Source organism: Gobius niger (assembly GCF_951799975.1).
Source record: "Gobius niger genome assembly, chromosome: 6".
Classification (NCBI taxonomy): Eukaryota; Metazoa; Chordata; class Actinopteri; order Gobiiformes; family Gobiidae; genus Gobius; species Gobius niger.
Genome location: NC_136857.1, coordinates 16,364,210 through 16,380,440, shown reverse-complemented (window position 1 = coordinate 16,380,440; position 16,231 = coordinate 16,364,210).

The following is a 16,231-nucleotide window of genomic DNA, read 5'->3' as shown; positions in this document are numbered from 1 at the left end:
GATGGAGCTCTTTGGGGTGGGGGGGGGGGGGGGGGGTAAGAGAAACATAGTGAAAGTGATGTCATAATAGTCCAAGTGACAGAGGAGAGAGTGAAGTGTGGAATGACACAGCAGTAGTCTCGGTCAGTCCAGAGCTTGGTCCAAACTGGATAACACAGGGACAGGCCACACGGATTAGTTAGTGCCTCTCTCTCTCTCTCTCTCTCTCTCTCTCTCTCTCTCTCTCTCTCTCTCTCTCTCTCTCTCTCTCTCTCTCTCTCTCTCTCACTCAATCCCACCAAGCTGCTTTTCTCAGGGCGGTGCTCCCTCACGCTAGTCGTCCTGGCCTGACATGAACAGCCCCAGACCCTGGCCTCCCCTGAGCCCGCTTGCTCTCTTCTATCCAGCTGACCATTCTCTTGTGGTTGATAGGTTTATGGATCATTTGGCCACTTACAAATGCGATCAGTCTTCGAAGAAACTCACTCGGAGGACTGGACTGTATAGGAGAGCTTAAAGTGCAGAGGATATCTGGAGCCAACTGTGAGGATTACAGACTGGTGCTTTAATCCAATGCTCAATTCAAATAAGATGATGTGTTATAGACATTGCACTGAAGTAAGCAGACAGAGTAACAGTCGCACCATTATACTTGCCAAAACCATGGACATTAATGATCAATTTAAAAACAGGTTTAGGAGCCAGGAGGCAGAATCAGGTTTTGGCATTGAAGGTATAGTTGAAAATGTCATTATCCAATCGTACGAGAGTCGAACAACGAATTAGGAGCCCATATACGTATTTTGAATTGAGTCATTGATAAAGTAGTGGAAATACAAGTGAAACTCGATAAATTAGAATATCTTTAAAAAGTGCATTCGTTCGCCTTTGTTTGTTATAATTTGGATTATTGTTCCTCACAGCTTGTAAAAACCTCAAATTAAAAATGTCATAATAAGCCATAATCATCAGAATGATCACAAATAAATGCTTTACATGTGTCACACTTTGCATGCAATGAGTCTATCATGTATTAGTTTCATATTTTAAGTTGAATTACAGAAATAAATGTTTCATGATATTCAAATTTTCCGAGATGTAATAGTTGTAAGACTTTGCTGCCTATTATCCCACACATCTCAGTCTCCAACCTTTTCACACGATGATGTACTTTTATGAAAAACAAAGGCGACAAAGAGCTACTTATGCATCAAAAAGCTAATTATCCAATGTCAACAAAAATGTCCTTTTGTCCTTACACTCTACTTTATGAACCTAAAAGTTTGCAGATTTTGTCCAAATTGTTCAGCACTAAAGAAAATGTATCTAAAAATGTGACTTATCAGGCCTTGGGCGAGCGACCAAGAAGGGGCTGAAGAGATCCCGGTTATAAGCGGATGGACTTCTCCATAATTATGAAACTGTGAACATTTGGTTAATGAAATGTGCAATCAATAATCAAATGCTTTAAATGTAAGTGTTTTGTGTTGGATAAGTAATAAAAATGTATATAGTTATTAGAGAAAAATGAACCGCGATTAATCGAATTTTACAAGTGTGATTAATCGCGATCAAAACAAAATTGGATTAACAAGCTCTAATACAAACAGTAAGTTGACGTCGCCACCTCTTATATTTGAGTTCAAGAAGATGTAATGAATGTAAAACTCCTCTGAACATGTATTCCATGCACTCTCCTGAAGTCTCCCCTGCTGCGATGTGCTGCAACATAATTGGACTCATTGAGTTAAACAGAGCAAAAAAAAAAAATCGACTAAAACTGTCATAGCATCAGGCCTTTCCATCCACTACCTTTCACTATCAATTTACCAAGGGGAACAGCTGTGTGTTGCATGGTGCCATCCGTAGCCCCTTCGCTTGTAAAGAAAGCGCAGCCCGCGGCTCCGAGAACACTATCTCCACCAGGTGCAGGCAGGGAACAGGGGGAGACAACACAAAGGGATGTTTGGCACAAGGTGTAAGGCAACAATACGTGCGAAGGTGCAGCTCGGTGATACTCAAATCAGGTATTGGTAAGTGACAAGCAGTTCTAGTTGTTAAACAAAGCAATGAAATTTGGAGAATGGGTACGGGGTCCACTGAAGACAAGTACAGAGGATATGTAGTTGAGGATGTTAATGAAAGAAAGGCAGCCAAGAAATGTTCTCAAAGGGTAAAATGAATGAATGAGAACGACAGTGGGAGAAGCAGAGAGAATCGGGGTTATTGGATTTAAAGGCGGTGGAGGATAGAGTCTGTGTTTGTGCTGCCCACACATTTTGTTCCTGTGTGAAACGACATGCAGCAGGAGCGAGAGAGAGAGAGAGAGAGAGAGAGAGGGGTGGCTGTCCTTGTGTCACCCATAGGGCTGTTCTCAAGAGCAGGTCTTATGGTTACAGTATAGGCTGTCAATATAAAGTTCTGCTGATGGAGACTTCTTGGCATGATGAGAATTCTTAGAATAGTAGTACATAGATCAAGCAAACTTTACAACCATCTGCCTATAATTGTTAAAATGTGATTAAAAAAAAATGTTGATCCACCTTGTAGTCTCACACACAAGTGAACCTCAGAGCTTTAATGCCAAGCATCACCTGTTGCCTGCTCACTGTTCCTTCCTTGGACCATATTTGATGGTGCAGATAGAGACGTACCAGTTTGGGTTGCTCTGCCCCAACATTTTTGCCCCTGTTTGTTCGTTTTTAATCTGTTTTCATTTTGACATCCTATTTTACCGCTTGCGCTGAATGGTATACTTTACCATGTTATTCCTTTGTCTTCAACTAAAATCGTGGCTTTTGAAATGAGTAAGATTTTGTGCTAGTGAGTGGATGTTGATATTTTCCTCACTTTTAATACTATCACCACTTGGCTTCAAGCCCCGAAAAGCAGCCAATTCCATAGTTTCTGTTCCAAATCAAACTTAACTGAATTGACCCCTTGGTGAAAATAGCCTAATGCTTTGAGAAACTTTTGATGATCTCTTCTGTATCTAACCATATTTATTTTGAAAAAGTTAGATATATTGATTTCCCATCTGGGGATATTTATTCAATATTTTCATTCATATCCTCTTGTTTGACGTCAGGGAGAAGTAGATCTTTCAGTGTTCATTATACAGCTAGGATGAAGTCTAAACCAGACTCTTCTTGTTGCATCTGACTCTCTGTCTTTCAGCACGTCTACCCTCTTGATCCCGTCCTCCTCTCTGCCTCTAAATCTCATTTACTCCATTGGAAGTCGTAGGAGAGGAGTGCACACGAAACGACCTTCTCTTCCCCGAAGCAAGAACATCTCCTTATTGTGGAGGTCACTGTCTCTGGTGCAACCTCTGAACACTACACCGCTTGTTTTAATGATGCTCTGAGGAGGAGGGGGTGGGGGCGAGAGACGTAGATGGACAACAGAGTGGGAGAGAGAGAGCAACAGAGAGAGGGAGAGATGGGGAGGAGTGGGTTATTTTTTTTTTTTTTTTCAGTCATTCACCCCACCTCCTCCTACCTTTGCCTCCCATTCTCCAAGCAGAAAGTGTGCCTCTCTCTCCACATCCATCTTGAAAGGTTCTTCTAAGCTGTCTAACCTCTCAGCTATATTATATATTATTGCTTTGCCTCAACCCACACTAAAACCTGGGTTGCTATGCTACAATAATATGACCTCTCCTCTCATATCCTCCCCTGCATTTCCTCTCCTCTCTCCTCCACAGTGGTGCATATGGCACGGGAAAGGGCTAACAGCTCTCCCCCATCAGCCCTCTGTGTCTCTCTAATGACCTTCTCGGGCTGTAATGCTGCCGCTTCGTTTGACCCCCACGACCGCAAGAGGTCATGACCCCATTCTGCAAGGCAACAAATTATAAAAAGGCTCGATGTATATTCATGAGCTATGGACCACTCATTTTAAGGTGGCCTTTTTTTTGGTAATTACTTGATTATTTGGCTGGATTCTCATGTTGATCCCTGAGTGCAATGTATCAAGAAGCATCCTCCACCACAGTCAAAAGGACATCTTACAATGTATTTTATATCGGACAAGGGTCATCTAACATTTATACAACATATCACACAGATCTGATAAAATATATATATAACATCTAGAAGACCAAATGAACAATTGTGGACATTTAGTTCTTTGCTCTTCCTTGAATCGCTATTCATTTGCTTTTCTGTCGTTTTACTTTACTCGCAGACAATCTACAACTACCTTTTGTTTTGTTTAAAGCTTTAGCTTGTCAAGTACTCAGGGAAGTAATTGTTCTATCTTAAACTAAGCATCTCTAAGTATTTGTCCTGACAATCACATAGTTCCACATAGAATTCTCCAGTGAACGTCCATTAGCCAGATCAATAGAAGGCATGTGTGGCTTAGCTGTGAGTCTCGCCCCGATACATCCTTGTTTGCCCCTTCCTTGTTTCTTTTGGCTCCTCTTGTGACGCCTCCACTGTGCTGCAGGTGTGGGGGGCTCTTGGTGCCTCCTCAGTGTCTCAGAAGAAGACATTTGTAGGTCTCAAATAGGTTTATCTGACAAGCTAGCTGTTTACTATTAAAAAGCAGCTTTCTTCTGGACCATTATGGACTCCTTGCAGTAAAAAAAAAAAATCCACCGCACCCCACAAAAACAAGAAAGATGTACAAAAGTACCCTGGCCTTAGCCATCCATAAACCGCGGTCAATTATCCTACATATTACGTCTGGGTCTGAGCTCAGTGGCTGCGTTACATCGATTGAATTACAACCTACCATTCAGCGAGCGGGAGAGGCGGGTGTTGTAGGTGACGTCAAGCATTCGCGCCAGATTTGCTGGTTGGAGTTTGGCAATGCCGGCGGATGCGAACATAAAGGAAGCTCTTCAATCCGTTGGCTCGGCTCCCAAACATCCAGAAATTGAAATTGAAGGCTGCTGTCCCCAAGAGTTATGATAGCTTGCTTCACTCACTCGGGTCACGACCAAACGACAAGCTTGTGATTGGGTAAAATTAGGTCCATTTCAAACTTTAAAGGGAGTTCATCCCTCCCACCTGAAAACGGAGCTCAATTGTGAAGATCCATACCCTCTGTACAAAATGAGTACAAGGGTATATGATAAGACCAGGCTAGTACAAAAGTATCCGGTAAAATGATGTGGAACACAGAAACCACAAATGCAGTTCGCAGAAAAAGGCAAAAAATGCATCTGTACCAGGAGAGAGGGAGGTTGCTGCCTGTTTACACGTTGCCAATCGTGTAAACAGCTTTACCAGAGAAATGTCTGTTGCAAAATGTGAATACAATGGCATCCTTCTTTTAAGTTGTTTTTTTCTAATATAATGTTTAACCTGTTCATCAGTCCCTCATCATAAACTTTTGAAGTCCCTCATCTCGGAAAATAACCAGAGAGAAAAACCGGCCTTGGTTTAAACGTTCAGTTTGAAGTCACATGCCGTACATTGCCTGTTGGCCTCTCTGATTGTAACTAATCACATTAATACACACCGTCCCCATAGACAAAAGAAACATGTTCTGCTTAGGGTAGTGTGAAATGTTGGAATCAGTGGTGTCCAACTTTACCTCTTGACCTGCTGCCACATTGACAAAACATATTGTATTTGATAAAAGAAGGGAACTACATTCAGTCGGCCAATCAAAAAGTTATGAATTTGTCACTTAAGTGTGAGTCTCCATAAACAAAGACACCCATTTGGGCCCAGTTCTGTTTTGATAACGGTTCCAGATTTGACTAAACCTCAAGGAGCTCCACTAAAGTCTCCAACCCCAGTGTAAGGTAAATCACAATACACATGCAAAATTCCTTGTTACATCATCCATCTCAAATCCTCCTCCTCCTCACGCTTTTCTCTCCCTCTCTTCTGCCTTATCTCGACTGGCCCCGTCTCTTGGGGGTCGTTCGTTTTTGTCATAATCACCTCGGAGATTGGGGACCGGTGCCCATGGCGGTGACGAGCGAGTGCATGAGAGAAAAGAGGCAAAAGCTGATATTAGGAGGAGGGTGTCTTGAGCAGCGGAGGACAGTGTGTTGCGGAGGGGGTGACGGCTTGTCTGGCTCAGCCCCGGCTAATGTGAGGGGACAGCCTTGGCTCCTCCACAACCACAGTCACACCGCTGATGCCAACCGGAGCTGGAGCAACAGAATAGACGAATAAAACGCTCTCCTTTTCAGTAAAAAAAAAAAAAAAATCCCTCAAACGCCCGCACTGACTGGATTGGGATGCGCGTGGGGCCGATGTCACACCCTGTAGGTGTTTAAGCAGCTTACTTATACGCCGACAAGAAAAGCAGATGAGGCAATAAAAGGCAGAGGGTGATAGGGGAAAGCTGGAGGAAGACGGGGGCGGAGGTCACGCTTGTAGGAGAGTGTAATGTGTGAGCATCCCCGTATTGACAGTGTACACAGAGAAACGGGGTTTACAGGGATATTCAAAACTTGTTATAGCAAGTGTGACAACAGAGCTGAATGGAGGGAAACTAAAACAGTATTTTTCACATATTTGTCCCTTATTGAGTTGTGCCAAGTACTGTTACTTTATTACAAATCAGTCCCACTGGTTCGGTACAGTTCCCTTGCCTGTAGTTTATAAAAGTAGTATATCTTCCTACACAGAAAGTCACTTCATACGATAGTTCATACGATACTATACCTTCCGTTGCCATGAAGCAGACTGTTGACATTGTCGCTGCCAATCTGCGCCTATAGGCCGTCCACGCTCCACCTACCACACAGTCACACTCACATCAAGAAAGGCGTGGAAAGACATAGTAGGCAAAGGAGAGATGGCACCAATGGCACGGCCTGCCTGGATTTTTCAAGGCTTTAGTGTTAATACCAAATGACATGGCTTTTGTTTGGTCCGGATCTGGAACTGCAATGCTTTCGTCTCCGCACCTTCATGTTCAGGTGGAGCTTAGCAAACCCTCGAAGAAAGACAAGGAGGGAGAGCCCTGGAGAGCAGGAGGAAGATGGAGCGAAGGTCAGGTGAGCGTAATGTGTGAACCAGAGAGGGAACTATAGAATGTTCGAAAACTTATGTGACGTGCTCGCCGATGTCACTGATCGAAAGAAACAAATCCATAACGATCTCACACTTGTTGCACCCTTTTTGACTCTTCCTCTCTTCAGAGCGACGAGAAAAAATCCCAACATTTGAAGTCGCTGAAAAGAAGAGCAGAAAAGGCGTGGGCTGTTGCCGTCAATGCGGAGAGAGGGCCGTGGCTGTTTCAAAAAACCCTGTCTCGCTTGTCAGGCTGTAACACGCGTCTCCAGCGCCGTGTATGCATCGCAGAGGGGGGTATAAGGGTGACGTGTGCCGGTGGGCGGGGGTGGTGAGGGTAGGAAGGGGTGAGAGCGGGGGGGAAGGGAGCATGATAAGACTGGACGCAGGAAAAAAGAAAGCCTTTTGTTCCGTTCGTTTAAGGCCAAAGAGACACGCACGCGCACACAAGGGGGAAGGGTCAGAGGGCAACGGCTGGACAAAGGAGGATTCACGCCGAACACCGTCAACCAATGAAGACCTCCTCCTTTCAAGGCACTCACTGATGCACATGTGTCAGATACAGGAAAAAGGCATAAGGTTGCGCAGACAAATCAACTACTTTTAACGTGACCACAGTGAACATCATGGTCACCGAGGCAGGACTGGAGAGGTTGCGAGATGGGTGCACGGTGTCGCCCTCTGAGATGAACGTGTGCCTACGGCTGGTCGAACGGGCCCCCTCCAGGTCATTGTTGTTGAGCCAAAACACAACAACAATGAATAATTCAGACACAGCACGCAACATTAGTGTATTGGAAAGGATGAATGTTGCTTATAGGCACTTGATACCTCTGTTTTGTTATTGAGATGCATTATTGCCAACAGTCTGGCAATGGTGGTGATGTCAATTTCCCCGACAAACGTTTACATCAGCTCGCGCAGAGACCGCGGGAGGAAATGAGCACTTGTACCTGGCGTAATGCATCTCTGCTGCTTTAGGTGAATGATTGTCGTGGAATGTCGCTGTTTCAAATGGATACATAAACACGTCAACACTGATTTTGACAGAAAGTTTGCCGTATAATGCATTCTCAAGAAAAGCCACGACAGACTTTAACCGAAGCTTCATAAGAGTCACTCTAATATCGCCTTGCTTTTATCACGGAGAGCTCTCCTCCCAGCAGCCGTATGTTGTTACTGTGTCTCCTCGGCCCCTCCCGGCTCAGGTCATGGCTCTGTTTGTCCTAGCCTCCTTTTTTCCTTCACTAACCCCCTTTTCCTTCCACTCCTCTGTTGCCTCTCCTCCGCGCCTGACCGACTTCTCTAATTTGGTTTTGTATTTTTTTATTTTTTTTTCCCTAAACCTCATCTCCTCTCCCTTCTGAGCTATGTGGGGGTAAAGTCCAGCCCCTCCCGTTGGCTGTGTATCCATGTAAATCCCCTAAACTACCCTTTCATTCAGTGTGCCTATTCAAAAATGATGATTTAGTCGGGCTAATGGGGAAACAAGGCTTAAATATGATGTGTCTGGAGCAAAATGGTAGGGAATTGTACGGACTCAATTATAAGAAAACGAGATAGGGTGTATAGATAATAGAATGCAATTGTTTGAAGGTTTAACAGAGAATGCAATAACAATATTGCAATTGTAATATTTAAAGTGATATTAAGTGCCACTACAGTACAGAGGCGGCAACACATCTCAATCATTTTCGGACACAGGCAATTATAGTAGCAGAAGTAAATTACAGAAATAATAACCAAGGCCTTGTATATACTAAAATACAAAAAAAAAAGAAAATGTTAGACCCAATGTCCCTCTTCACAATAACCACTCTACTCATAACTTTGGCTCTATACATTTTGGACACAGTGGTTGCATCGCATATACCTGTAATGGATGCAATTTGTTTACATGCACACGTCTGCAAGCCTAATTTAGCTGTCAGCCTAAACAATGCATTCAGTCCTGAAGTCTAGACTGTGTGTGCTGTTTGGCACACTTGACTTTTCGAAACATGGCTTGTAGTGGAGCAGGGAGACACAGAGACATAAAGGCAGCGCAGCGTGAGGCGGCGCAGCTTACGGTAAATGGAGACATTTAGAAAAGCAGCAGACAGACAGACACAAACACACAGATCAAAGAGGGCTGAACATTATGGTGCACTGGGGAACACGGGGAATACAGACAGGAGATACAGAGGCTGCAGGAAGTGAGCGAAGGTGAAGAGAAATCCTCAATCAATAAGGCAAGAACAGCCTGAGCCCAACCTCACAATAGTCTTTATTGCGGGGTATTTGACTATTTATGTACCTCTTTCAAGGTGTGCTATGGACAAAGTAACGCCACCTGTTACAAGCAGATTGAGGTACAATGGTTAAACTGACTCAAATTCTCTCTCGCTTTCTTGTTTGGGATATTGCAATGTCTGTAACAACTAGAATTTCCCTTTGGGGATCAAGTAAAGTAATTCTGAATAAGTGTATACACACCAATCAAGGATAACAGCAGGTAACTTAATAATTGGGGCCTACTGGTAACAATGGACTTAATTCCATTGGAGACAATATTTGTTTCCCTGGATCACCTGCTGAAGGTTTAACACGGCTTGTTTGTTTGTTTGTTTGTTTGTTGTATTTTTCTCGAAGGATATCAGTGACAAATAGTTGCGTTTCATTTCTTTTTGTCTCACTGGGATACTCAAGCCTAGAATCCCCCCCAAAAAAGCAAAACAAAAAGCAGCAGTAGTGGCAGTTGTACGTTGTAGTAATGTGAAGTCAGGATTCGTTCACATTTTCATCTATTGTGAGCTCCCACCTGTTGCAAAAAGAAGAACTGTAATCTGGTTTGTGTGTTCCATTATATGGGCCTGAGGCGTGGGTCTCACTGGAGAACAGTTGGAGGCATCTCGCACGCAACCTTTCAGTCCCACATTCATTTCCCATGTCTAATTTAGACTCAGCGATTCAAGAAAGTATTGGACATGCAGAATTTGAACGTATCAATTTAGCGTTTTTTTTGGCTGAGAAATACAACCAATTGTATCCACTGTGGCCTTAGGTCTCAGGGGCCTTGGGGGACATTAAGACAAAGTAAAGTGTTTACAGCCAACTCCAGAGCAGCTGCCATGTTCCACTCAGATCCTTGGGGGAAAACAGGTCCGGCGACATATTCAAATTAGCTTTAATCAAATATGTCTGTTCTGACGTAAGAGAGATGCAAAATTTGAACCGTGGATTTACTGAAACCAACAATCTACACACCACACATTCATTTTTGTTTTTACATTTTAAAATTTCAGAGGCAGAATGGATGTTCCCAGACATCAGCAAAGGCAAAAGCCCATTCTTGCAATGGTTAAAATGTGGTGGCCTGACATGGACTAAATGCTCCTCACACCATCTCATTGTTTTGAAATGTCCAAACTGTTTCCTGATTCTTATACAGTGGGAGGAAAATGTATGTAAACGCTTTGGAATTTCTCACATTTCTGACTAAATTGGTCATAAAATGTGGTGTGATCCTCATCAAAATCATAAGAATTAATAAACAGTGTCTGCTTAAACTAACACCACCCAAATAATTACATGTCTTCATATTATTAATGACCACAACATGTAAAAATTCACAGGACAGGGAGGAAAAAGTAAGCGAACCCAGGAATTTCGCTGAACTGCAGCAGTTTTGTAAAGAGGAATGTTCCAAGATTCATCCTGAACGTTGTGAACGTCTAACCTGCATGAAAAGCAGTTATTGTTACAAAGGAAGGATCAGCCAGCTATTTAATACAGTGGTTCAGTTAATTATTCCACGCGGTTGTAAATGTTTCAAGTTTTTCTGCAAAATATCTTGATAAACTTGTGAATTCATTTTTCCATTGATGATAACACGTTGTCCAGAGGCAGGGCAACAAAACAGCCCCACACCATGATTCTCCTGCACCGTACTTCACAGTGAGGATAGGGTTTTGATATTGGTGTGCTGTTCCATTTGTCCTCCACACAAGACGTTGTGTGTTCTGCCCAAACTATTCAACTTTGGCTTAATCAGCCCGCTGTGTATATTGCTGGTAGTGCAGTGGAGCATCCAAGTGCTCTTTCACAAACCAAAGTTGAACAGTTTGGGCAGAACACACAATGTCATGTGTGGAGGAAAAATGGAACAGCACATCAACATCAAAACCCCATGCAGAAAAACCTGAGACATTCCCAACAGCGTGGAGGAAATAAGTGAACCCTTTTATTAAATAGCTGGCTGACTCTTCCTTTGTAGCAATAACTGCTTTTCTGATTAGACGATTAGACGCTCATATCAGTCAGGATGAATCCTGGACCATTCCTCTTTACAAAACTGCTGCAGTTCAGTGAGATTCCTGGATTCACTTACTTTTTCCTCCTCGTCCTGTGAATGTTAACATGTTATTGCCCAAAAAAATATAACATATAATTGTTTGGGTGGTATTAGTTTAAGCAGACATTGCTTATTCATTCTTATAATTTTGATGCAGATCAGACCACATTTTATGACCAATTAAGGCAGAAATGAGAGAAATTCCAAAGCGTTGATACATTTTCCTCCCACTGTACATTTTTGATCCTATCCCCGGTTCCCCAGGTTAAAAGTCTGTCACGTCGGGTAAACATTACATAACTTTGTCTTCGCAAATTACAATACGATGATAACATTTCGATTAACAATATTCAAACACAAAAGCATGACATTTGCAGAGTACAGTTGCCTGGTTAATGAATTGCTTTAAATCTCCATGTTTCACCGAGCGATGGAGATTGTGTCAAACTATGTAGTGAAGGAATGTGACAAACTTCAGGATGTAAAGTCTTTCCTAATGATATGCAATCACAGTGAATCTGAATCAGCCACTGTCCCTGTACAGCGCAGTGTTATACAGTAACACTTGTGCAGAGATTTTTAAGTCGTGTGTAGGTTTGCTTAACACCTACCACTAAAATGTTCCACTGCATCTCATTATGTACTCAATATTCAGTTGAAAGTGTAAGTTTGGACAGCGCGAAATGCACAAATGTTCTTTTTTTTTGCGAATCTTGTGCCAGTGCCTACAGTTCTGCAAGAAAAGAGTTGATTTGGATTTTTTGAAACACTGTTGCCGCAATGACCACAAGCAACACTCCTCCGTCGGCTCATGCACTATACCACCGCGCTCCCACTCCCTCAAATCTTGCTCCCTCGCTCCTCTCCTCTTTTTGTCCTCTTCTTTCGCTCATCCTCCTTGTAGCGTGCCTGTGTCTCTCTCACATAGATATACACTTGCCCATTCCTCCAGCCTTCTCACAGTCCAGATGGCCCATAGCTACCCCCACAATCACTCCCCCACAAGAAACACCACCATGCATTTCTTCTATCTAGCCCGACAGCAAAGATGGGTTGGCAAGCCAAATATTGAACTCAAGTAAGTATTGTTACCTCAAAAAAAATATTTCTGATACGAATAAAAGCCGTCTTCCAAACAACTCCTCAAGTACGTGCTTTTCAAGTAGGAGATTTTCTGTCAATTATACCCCTGTCCTCCATCTACAATGTGATGAATGCAGCTTATTAAACATTTGACCAAATTGAAAGAGAAAGGAGAGCAGAATTCTAAGCCAGTGCCTCGCAATTATTTCACACAGCCTTAGAAAGTGTTTTGGATTTTCAAGTACCAGTAAGACTCCCCCCGACATGAGTTTGAGTGACCTTCGTCCAAACTAAATTGGGTGAAATACAAAGTGAAACCAAGAAAACGCCATTAAATTGTATTATATGAGTAAAACCAAGAACATCTAAAAATCAGTGGTACGCTTACCGCAGTCTGAGAACCACTGCTTTGTGTCATTTCTTGTCAATCTTGGAAGTGTAGATGACAAAGACAGCCATCAGGCCCCTCTGAACAACAACAGTGCTATGGGGATAATATGCTAGTGGCTTTTTCTTTGATTTTATTTGTGTAGGCTCTCACTCATCCAGGATTTACACCATACAGAAAAGAGTTTTATGCTCCAAAAGTCAACTTAATAATCACCTCTGAGGTGCTATAATCAGGTCTAAGCTGCAAAAACCCAAATCACTGCTACACATTTAATTGTTAAATTGTTGTCATTTTAAACAGCCGGTAGCAGCTGCAGACAGAAATATAACTCTTAAAGGTGTTGTGGATCCAGTACCTGTAGGTTTAAACAGTTAAACACTTCTCTGATTAATGAATGCAAAACACAGCTCTGTAATGTATCATCGTGCCACTTTAAGTCCCATTAATTCAGTGTTATATTTTCCACTCGCACCAGAAACTGTGGAAGCCACACAAGAGCCAGATCAGCTCTGCTCTTATAGCAGTTTCACTTTTGCTCGGATATATGTAACAATATTTAAAGTGGTTTTGTTTACACATTAGTATGGATTGAAACGTGTGGTGAAGTAGTTAGCTATAGATACTGTTTGTATTGGTTTCTCCAGTTTGTTTCCTTTGATAAGTGTGACAACCGCATTTGTATCTGCATTTGTATAATCTACAGACCTTCACTAAAGGCATTGTAATATGGAAAAACAAAGCATAGATTTACTGAATGTCCATGTTAGTATTTGAGTTTTATTCACGTCTGATAATCACATTAGCAAATCCAAAACACATACAGGATATAAAGTGTGTTGTTCACTTGGACGACAACAATGGCCACATCAGAACAGAGGTGAGTGAAGTAGCCAAAATATTTACCCAAGTAAGAAAGATGTTACAATAACTTTACTCAAGTAAAACTAGTAAAAATGATCAGGGGAAAAAAAGAAAAACTTGTGAAAATCCTAATATTTCCCATGAAAACGCCATTATAGTAGTGACAAGAGTTCTGAAGAGTAAAGCAAACGAAACACAAATCATCTTTTTAATACATCAATGTGAAGCTTTTGCCTCTTACAGAACAGATACTTAATAATAATATGACTCACGTAAAAGTAAGAAGTACTGTATGACAAAGCGACTATAGTTACTTCTTAACTGAACTACCTCACCGCTTGTTTTTATTCTTAAAGCGTACCTGATTTTTCCAGCACAAACTGTGATTTTTTTTTATGTTTGGCCAAAACTCGTTTCCAGCTCTCACAATCCCTCTTCCATGTCCGAATTGTTCAAGCAAATTGTTTGCATGCTCGTTTCAAGCCTGTGCACAGCCATTGTGTTCTATATTGTATCGCCTCTTCTATGTTGTAGCCCACTCGCTCTGACTTCATGTGATTCTCTATAGCTTGTCACGTTTAAAGTCATTTATTTCCAAAGCATGTAGTGTTCATAATGGCGGCGGTTGTTCGGAGCTGGAGCTAATCAGAGCAGTGAGAGATGTAACTGAAGAAACGGAAAGAGCCTATTGTTGCTGTTGCTGTTCATACAGTTTGCGTGCGTGTGTTAGTTGGCCGCAGATAAAGGGGAGTAGAGCAGTATTTCGCTCGGGCCTGGTGGTGCTGGTGGTGTGGGGGCGTAGACCAGGGGGAGGAGGAGGGTGTGGTTAACGGCTGTAGCCCTCACAGGAAGCTCGAAGGCAGGGAAAGGGGAAGTGAGCCACCCCCGCTCGGCTCCAAGGCCACGGTGCTGCTGCTGCGAGTGGAACTGACTGACCCCATATAATTCTGCCAACTATACCACACCTTTTGATACAGCAGCATGCGTGGGTCTAAACAAGGGTGAAACCAAGATAACCCTTGGCAAATGTCCTCAAAATGAATTGCGTGTGTGTCACCAAATGAACAATTGTTGTAAAATTGTGCTTTGTGGCAACCCTCTTTGTCAAAACTCTGTAGGCCTCACTGTAGTTACTATGCAACTGCTGCACCATTTTTTTCCTCCATTTTAACTTTAGCAGATCTTTCCGTTTGTGTACTTGTGTCCTCCTACCTTCACCTCAGTGGGCTAAAGTCCATGGTCACTTCCTCTCGTACGTTTTTCCGTGTTCACCACCTCCAGCTCACACGCTGACAGGCACGGGGAGCTTTGACCACCTCTGTGACTCTCTGAAACTAATTGATATTAATTCCTCAACAACCATTTCCACTACTCAGCACATGGTAGATTGAAGGTGTAGAGTTTCTTGACCACATACATATTTTTTTTGCTCACCAAATACTCGTGTGGTAAACCAAAAAAGGCAATAATCTCCATGTTTCTGAATGCACTGTTGACCATTTTGACCAGGTCATCTTGGTTGCCGTGGCGATCGTTTTAATCCCCCCCTCGGGGAGCCTCGTCCACCCTGACCTCTGACCCTTCTGTAGGAAAAAGGTCACAGGGTCACACACTCCACTCGTTCCCTTTTTTTGTGTGTGTGTGTACGGCCTTTTTTCTTCTGAAGGGTGTTGCTTAAAGGGACTCTCTTAAATATCCAGTGTTTGATCTGGGGCAGGACAATTTCAAATTTCAAACAGATAACACAAAGCCAAACCGAAATCTGCACTTAATCCTGATGTTTACATGTGTGTGCTGCTGTTTGTGAATAAGAGAAGGAAGAGCGTGTCCTGAGACAGATTATACTTACTGTTACTCACAAAACTTAAAACTCATATTAGCTTAAATATTGCAAAACTCACCAAAGTATCCGTGTGGCAACCTCCTTGATAAATCATCCACTTGGTCAAAATGCTAGCAATTCAGAGCTCTGCTGCGTAAATGTGTTTGGAGGATGCAGTAAAAATAATCTTAAAAGCACACACTCATGCATTGATATGTGAACATAGGTCTTACAGATGGAGGGTGGATGAAATATTGCAACACTACAGCAATAATAAGGCGATTTGTTTTCTGTGCTGAATTAATCCCATGTCACAATAACATTGCTCCATGTAAGAATAGAGATCTTAAAGCTTTGAGACAGACTCGGGGTGAAGTGTGGGCTCCCAGGCTTTTCATTTTTGCTATACCTCCTCATTTTAAGTGTGACTTTGAGATTGAATTACATATTGATCTCAGTCAGTGGTCTGAGCTCAAAAAAAGAGATTGACTTCCTACAGCCACAAACAGACATGATGGTGTTGAGTCTCCTCTTAAAAATAAAAACAATGTAGCGAGGCCATAGCTGGGTGAAATGTGGATTGTCTCACATTGATGATGAGGCTAATGATGATCATGCCAAACAAAGGGAGGTGAAGCTGCACGTGCTGTTGTGGATGTTGATGGAGACCTTTCATACAGTCAGTTCTATTGCTGCAGTGTTTTTTGTACTTGCAGCCCGAGGTTTCAAGTAAAAAAATGAATAAAATATATATATATAGAGCAAACAAATGTCAA